We start from the raw sequence: 7,900 nt of genomic DNA, 5'->3' as shown, positions 1-7,900 counted from the left end.
TTTCATCTAAATGTAGCAGTTGTAGTTAACCAAGGACAGTTGGTTATTCGGGTTGGGCACAAAGAATACAAAGAATTCAGTTATGACTATCTCAGCATACTGGACACTGTCCTGCTGACCTTGCTTTGGTCCAAGCTGCAGACCACAGATATCTGGTTGGCGTTGGATGAGAGCAGCACCTGGTTCCCTCCAGTACTTTTCTCATAACTTGACCTTGGCAAATTAGCAAGAGCAATTTAAACAGGCAATAAGCATAGTGGGGGTCTTTCATTCCCCCCTTTTTCTATAAAATGAATAAAACCCTTTATTCATGGTTTTTCAGTTTTCATTTGTTTTAATTGCTGGTACTGCTGGGTCAAAACTAGGGCCTGAACAACTGACAAGTGTGTGTGTGTGTATTTGTTTTTGAACAGTACCAGTCTATTTAAAATGCATCCAGGCAGCAATCCTGTCTACTTTCAGGGCGGTGGGAGTTGTCAGGAGCACAGTGTAGGGGCCCTTCCAGCGGGGCTCTAAGTTCTTAGTCTGATGTCTCCGAACCCAGACTGAATCGCCAATCTGGAAAGCGTGGGGCTGACAAGAGGTTCTTTGTTCCTCCCGGGATGCAGCCGCCAGAGGTTTCCAGACCTCTTCTTGGACTATCTGTAAGGCTCATAGATGCACCTGTATGGAAGGGGTGTTTGCAAAATCAGAAATGTCAGCATCAAAGAATGATACAGCTGGCGGTGGACTGTCATATAGGATTTCAAAGGGAGTTAGGCCATGAGGGCCTGGAGTGTTTCTGGCCCAATAGAGGGCCAGAGGTAGGAGTTGTACCCAGTCCTTAAAGCCAGTTTCAAGGGTTAATTTGGATAAAGCCTCCTTAATGGTTTTATTTATCCTTTCTACCTGTCCTGAACTCTGGGGTCTGTAAGCACAATGTAATTTTTAATTTATCCCCAGCAACCTGGCCACCAACTGACTTACCTGGGAGATGAAGGCAGGCCCATTGTCTGATCCTATTACCTGTGGCATCCCATATCTGGGAAAGATTTTTTTCAATAGTTTCTTGGTGACCATTTTTGCAGTCTCATGTTTGGTAGGAAACGCTTCCATCCATCCTGAAAAGGTGTCTATAAAAACCAGTAAATATTTATAACCATATATTTTAGGTTTGACTTCAGTAAAGTCTATTTCTCAATGGACATCAGGCCTATGGCCACAAAGCCGGGTCCCAGAATTCAGTTTGGTTTTCCTTGGTTTATCTGAGCACAGGCCAGACAGTTAGCAGTTACTTGTTCCAGTAATAAATTCCGATTGGGAAGGTAAGTTCCAATTTCTTGTCTATCTAGCAAAGTTTTCATCTTTTTGGCTCTTAGATGAGTCAGTTTATGGAGGTAGTCTATTAACATTTTTGCCATTTTTATAGGCAGTATAGTCTTTCCTTGGTAGACCTAGCATTGCCGATTGGGGTCATAATCTGCACCTAGTTTCTGAACAATGTCCAAATCCGTTTCATCATAGTCCCAATCTGGAGTCTTAGCTGTTTTCTTTTCAGTCAATATGCTAATAGTCAATAGTTGGGGGCTTAAGGCTGCTTGTTTGGCTGCTTCATCAGCCAGGTGATTTCCTTTTGCCTCCAGGCTTTCCCCCTTTTGATGTCCAGGGCAATGCATTATGCTCAATTTTTTAGGAAGGAACAGGGCCTTTAATAATGTCAAGATTTTATTTTTATTTTTGATTTCTTTGCCTTGTGATGTTAAAAGGCCCCTTCTCCGATAAATTTCTCCATGGACATGGGCAGTGGCAAAGGCATACCGGCTATCAGTGTACACATTAAGCTTCTTACCTGCTGCTATCTGGAGAGCCTGAGTCAGAGCAAAGGGTTCAGCTCGCTGAGCAGAGGTGCCTCCGGGGAGTGCAGTGGCCCATATGACCTCTGAGGCATTCCTCACTGCAGCCCCTGCCCATCTCTCACCATTTAGCAAGTAGCTGCTGCCATCTGTGAACCAGGTGTAGTCTGCATCTTTCAAGGGCTGATTGGTCAGATCAGGCCACATTCCATGCATCTCTGCAAGGATCTGCTGACAGTCATGGGAGGCTGGTTCCTCCAGCAGTGGTAACAAGGTGGCTGGGTTCAGGATTATTATTAGGGGTGGCTGTTGTATGGCCAGCCCATGCCCCCTGTTTCTGCCCAGGCCAGGGGGTGTTGTTTTAACCATAAGTCCATTCCTTCCTGCTGTTCAGGAGGCTTTTCAAAAAGTCTATATTCATTTTTCAATTGTAAAGTCAATATTTGAAGTGGAGCCCCTTGTGGGCCAGAGACTTTAGCTCCTGGTCTTTCAAAATGGATCTGGGCTTTTAATTTAGTCAGTAGATCTCGACCCAGTAATGGATATGAACAGTCCGGTACATGCAAAAAGGAATGTGAGACTTTACCTGATGCGAGATGAACTTTTCTCTCCGTGGTCCATCAGTATTGTTTTTCTCCGGTGGCTCCTTGTACCCAAGCTGTTTTGGTACTCAATGGCCTGTTCGTTTCGTTGAGAACTAAATGTTGGGCTCTAGTGTCCACCAGGAAGGTGACTAGCTGCCCCTCTCCCGGACTTTTAAGGTTAGCCTGGGCTGGGGGAGGGGGCTCCTGGCCCCAACCGCCCTAGTCTTCATCTAGGGCTAGAAGCTGAGTTGGTCTTTGGGGTCCATCCCCATGCCTCTGATTTTTAGGTCTCTTAGGGCAATCTTTGACCCAATGGCCTTTTTCTTTGCAGTAGGCACACTGGTCTCGATCTACCCTGGGCCTCCTTTTTTTTTTTTTTTTTCTTTTTTTTCTGACTTCCTGCACTATGATTATTCTGAGCTACAGTGGCCAGGATTTTGCTTAATTCTCTCCGGTTCCTATGATCCCTCTCTCTCTCTTTTAGCTACTTCTTAAACTTGTCCTCTCTTTTCTCCTGTAACTTTTTAAGTCTTTTTTTTTTTTTTTTTTTTTTAACCAACTGATTGTGAGCTCGGCTCTGTACATCATCAATGATCTAAAATAAACTTAAGGGGGTGGTTAAAGATTGTTTCATATTTTTTTCGAAATAAAGAATCAGACAGATAAACAGAACAGACAAAACACATAGACAGCCGGCACAAAGACACGCTGCGTGTTTTCGGCGTAAAACCGAAACCAGATACTGAGTTGGAGGCACAGAGGATCTTAAGTCCCCTGGCCCCCCCAAAACCACGAATCCCTGGGACTCGTTGTGGGCCCCGAAAAATCGGGCGCCCCAGATCCCTGAGACGTCTCCCAGGGTGGCGGGTAGAAGTCCGAGCTCGTCAGCTCCTTCTCAAGCCACGTACAGACTCCACTAGCCTAGCCGATTACCGATCGCTGCGCAACAAGCAACAAGTAAAAGACATATGAACAAAGCAACAAAGAACAGAAATTAAGCGCTGGCCAGCTTACCTCCCTGTGGGTGTCAGTGTCAGTCTCCAGGGGGAAGGGTCTCCAATCTCGGTGGAACCTCCAATGAAAGACCCCCAGAGACCCCAAGAGTTAGGAGCCTGTCAGGGGGAAGGCCCTTGCCCCCAAGAGACGAGACCAGACCACTGGATGCAAGTGCAAGAGGTTGTTTATTGTTTACACAGGTACCTGTGGATGCTTCAGTCTTTCGGGGGACTGAGCGTGCTGAGGTTAAAACTCAGGCAGTTTATATAGGGTTGGGGTGGCAAGAAGCAGGCTTACAGAAGCAGAAGCATGGTTACAGGGATTTCATTGTTTCATCTAAATGTAGCAGTTGTAGTTAACCAAGGACAGTTGGTTATTCGGGTTGGGCACAAAGAATACAAAGAATTCAGTTATGACTATCTCAGCATACTGGACACTGTCCTGCTGACCTTGCTTTGGTCCAAGCTGCAGGCCACAGATATCTGGTTGGCGTTGGATGAGAGCAGCACCTGGTTCCCTCCAGTACTTTTCTCATAACTTGACCTTGGCAAATTAGCAAGAGCAATTTAAACAGGCAATAAGCATAGTGGGGGTCTTTCATTTTCAGTGTGGTGTCTCCAATGAAACTTTCACAGAAAAAAAAATGCAATTGTTTGAAAAGATTTTATAAGAAAATATTTCAATGTTATTTTTACTATTTCCTAGATATCTGCTCCTAATGAATTTGATGTTATGTTTAAACTCGATGTCCCCAGAATTCAGCTACAAGAATATTATGACACTGGTGCATTTTATCTTGTGAAACTCGGAAGAATTCCAAGAGGAAATCCACTGGGTAATTTTTTAGTAGGGGAAATATTGTCAGCTTCCAAGATGCTGTCAAAGTTTAGGGAAATCATTAAAGAAGAAGTTAAAAGAATCAAAGGTGAGATTTTTGGTTTTCATTCTTGCAGACCAGAAGCTGCCTTACTCATGTACATTGCTCTACTGATCTCCTCTTATGTCATCCCCTCCTTCATCCCCATGTGTGTATCTCTCTACCTCTCTCCCCAACTTCTCTTTCCCACTTCCGTTCTGTGGGCACTCCCAGAAATCTTTCCTCAGTGCAGTCTACTGTTACCTCCCAAAGTCATCTTATCTGACCACACTACTGTCTCTACAATGATATCTGCTCCAGCAATCTGTCAGTCCATCCGTCTGTGCGTCCGTCTGTCTGTCCATCCATCCATTCAAATGGGATCTCACTATGTAACCCTGACTGACCTATGTAGTACCTAGTCACTATGTAGACCAGGCTGGCCTTGTCTCTTGAATGCTGCTAACATGTTGCCTTACACCAACACTGAGCAAGCTTATGGTGAACTTAATTTTGGTCACTGTTTCTTCATCCTGCTTATTCTGTTTTGGGAAATGGAAATGTCAACCATTTTATAGGACAGACTCCTGGAATCACATCAAAGGCATCTGCCTTCCCTTCTTCACTTACAGACTTAGTGCCCTGGTGATTTGAGACTACATGTTTATTTAGAGGTGGGGTATCAATGACACAGCCCAAGCTGTGCTTGAAAACATTTTCTGGTGGACAATGGGACTGTACTCAAGATCTTGGGCATACTGGGCAAGCACCACCACTGAACCAGAGTTTGAACTCTGTAATTACTCTCTCTTCTGCTACTGTTTCTCGATACTCGATGCCTCTCTTCTGGACTGTAGCTGTGGTCTGTTCTCCTACTCTCTTCCCTGCTGCTCTGTGGCTTTTGCTGGCTTCTCTCCTTTTAAAATTCTAAATGAAAATTTAATTACAGCACTCCCAAATACAAAGTCTTCAGGAATGCTTCCTCAGGTCTTAGATAGAATCCTGACACTGTCTCCAGATAGTTAACTATTGGTTACATGGTGAAACACTATGCCTCATGGGGGTATAATTCTATATTAGGGCTAAAGTTTATTAAGGTTTAGGCTATAGATTTTAAATCTTGTTCCTGATTTTAGAGGAATTGCCTTAAGCATCTCTCCATTTAGTTTGATGTTGGCTGTTGATTTACTGTATATTGTTCTTATTATGTTTAGGTGTATTTCTGTTATCCCTGATCTCTCTAAGACCTTTATCATGAAAGGGTGTTGGATTTGTCAAAGGCTTTTTTAGCATCTAGGGAGATGGTCATGTGTTTCATTTTTTTTTTTCAATTTGTTTATGTGGTAGATCACATTGATAGATTTTCATATGTTAAACCATCCCTGCAACCCAGGGATGAAGCCTACTTGGTCATTGTGGATGATTTCTCTATGTATTCTTGGATTTGGTTTGACAGCATTTTTTTAAATTAATTTATTTTATATAACCAAGTCCATTTAAATGAAAACAAACATTTATAGACAATATTTGGGAATTTGGGTGTTTTTCTTTCCAAACTACTTCCTGCTGGTAAGGGGTGCTGTCAAAGGGGATTCTAAGAAGATGTAGAAATCCTGGCTGTGGTCTGTAAGGCTGCTTTGTCCAGCTGTTTTGAATGTAGGATCACCTGGTACTCTGTTTCAGGTGGTCTGGCTTGATCAAACCAGATTAGTCTGGAAGGACTCCACAGCTTTTCATTTTCTGTGGAAACAAAAATAGAAATCCTTTTCCCTAGTAACTTGCCCTTCAACTTAAATTTGGAGTCAAAGCATTTTTTTTAGTTTAATATATTATTTTACATGTAGATCCCAGTTCCCCCTTCCTCCCTCTGTCACTTCCTCCATCCCTCCTTCCCTCTCTCCCTCCTTCCCTCCCTTTTACCCTCTCTGCCCTCTCACATGCACCCTAACCACTCTCCCCTTCCATCCCCAACCCCAATTCCATATGTAGGGGAATGCCATCCAGTTGGGGTCATGTAGATCTGATAGGTCATGTGAAGTAGGGACTAGGGCTTCTCTCCTGTCTCTAGGTTAAGGCACTTATCCCTCCATGGGGGATGTGTTAGCAAGGTCCTTTTGTGCACCAGGGATACATCCTGGCTCCACTGTCTGAGGTCCCTTAGACTGCTCAGTCGTTCTGGCTGAGACCCATATTCAGGGGGGCCTGAATCAGTCCCATGCTGGCTTCCCATCTGTCTGGTGGCCGCTTAGCTCCTCCTTGTTCAGGTAAGCTGTCTCTATGTGTTTCTGCAGCCTGGTCTTGTCCTCCCCATCTGCACCTGGGTTCTAGTTCGACTCAGTGTTTATGTATGGGTGTTTGCTCCTGTTTCCAACAGGCATTAGATGAGGGCTCCATGGATAAGTTAGTTGTTGATCTCACTATCCGGGAAGGGCATTTATGGTAGCTTTTCCACGGAAGCTCAAATTGTTAGTTGGCAGCAGTCTTGTAGTTCTCTAGACCTTTCTTTGTGTTCAGTTTTATCTTCAAACCAATATTGGATCCCTCTTTTATGTTCTCTCTCTCTCTCTCTTTCTCTCTCTCTCTTGTCTTCTATTCCTAACCAGGCTCAATCTTCCTAGTCCCACATGTTTTCCTCTCATCCCCCTCGTTTTCTCCTACTTTTCTCTCCATTCGCTGCCCCCCCTCACTTCCCTTGTGCTCTGGGGGACTTGTCCCTTCCTGCTTCTGTGAGGGACTTTATATGAATCTCTTAGAATACACCTTATATCCTAGTTCCTCTGGTGGCATGAGTTATAGGCTGGTGATCCTTTGCTCTAGGTCTAAAATCCATATATGAGTGAGTACATACTATGTTCCTCTTTTTGTGACTGGGTTACCTCATTCAGGATGGTTTCTTCAAGTGCCATCCACTTGCCTGTGAATTTCAAGATACCATTATTTTTTTTCTTCAGAGTAGGATTCCATTGTGTAGATGTGCCACATCTTCATTATCCATTCTTCAGTTGAGGGGCATCTAGGTTGCTTCCAGGTTCTTGCTATTACAAATAGTGCTGCTATGAACATAGTTGAACAGATGTCTTTGTTGCATGGATGTGGATCCTTTGGGTATATGCCTAAGAGGGGGATTGCTAGGTCCTGTGGTTAACTAATTCCCATTTTCCTGAGGAACCGCCATACTGATCTGGCTGTACGACTTTGCACTCCCACCAGCAGTGAAGGAGTGTTCCCCTTTCAACACATCTTCTCCAGCAAGAGTGATCATTGGTGTTTCTAATTTTAGCCATTCTGGCAGGAGTAAGATGTTATCTCAAAGTTGTTTTGATTTGCATTTCCTTGATAGCTAAGGATGTGGAGCACTTTCTTAAGTGTCTTTCAGCCTTTTTGATTTCCTCTATTGAGAATTCTTTCTTTAGTTCTGCACCCCATTTTTTATAGGGTTATTTGGTGTTTTGTTGTCTAGTTTCTTGAGTTCTTTGTATATTTTGGAGATCAGCCCTTTGTTGGATATAGGATTGGTGAAAATCTTTTCCCAGTCTGTGGGCTGCCGTTTCGTCTTGTCGACTGTGTCCTTTGCCTTACAGAAGCTTCTAAGTTTGAAGAGGTTCCATTTATTAATTGTTTCTCTCAGTGTC

Source organism: Phodopus roborovskii, unplaced genomic scaffold, assembly GCF_943737965.1.
Source record: "Phodopus roborovskii unplaced genomic scaffold, PHOROB, whole genome shotgun sequence".
In the NCBI taxonomy this organism is placed as follows: domain Eukaryota; kingdom Metazoa; phylum Chordata; class Mammalia; order Rodentia; family Cricetidae; genus Phodopus; species Phodopus roborovskii.
The sequence above is the reverse complement of the archived record's forward strand: the minus strand, read 5'-3'. Positions refer to the sequence as shown.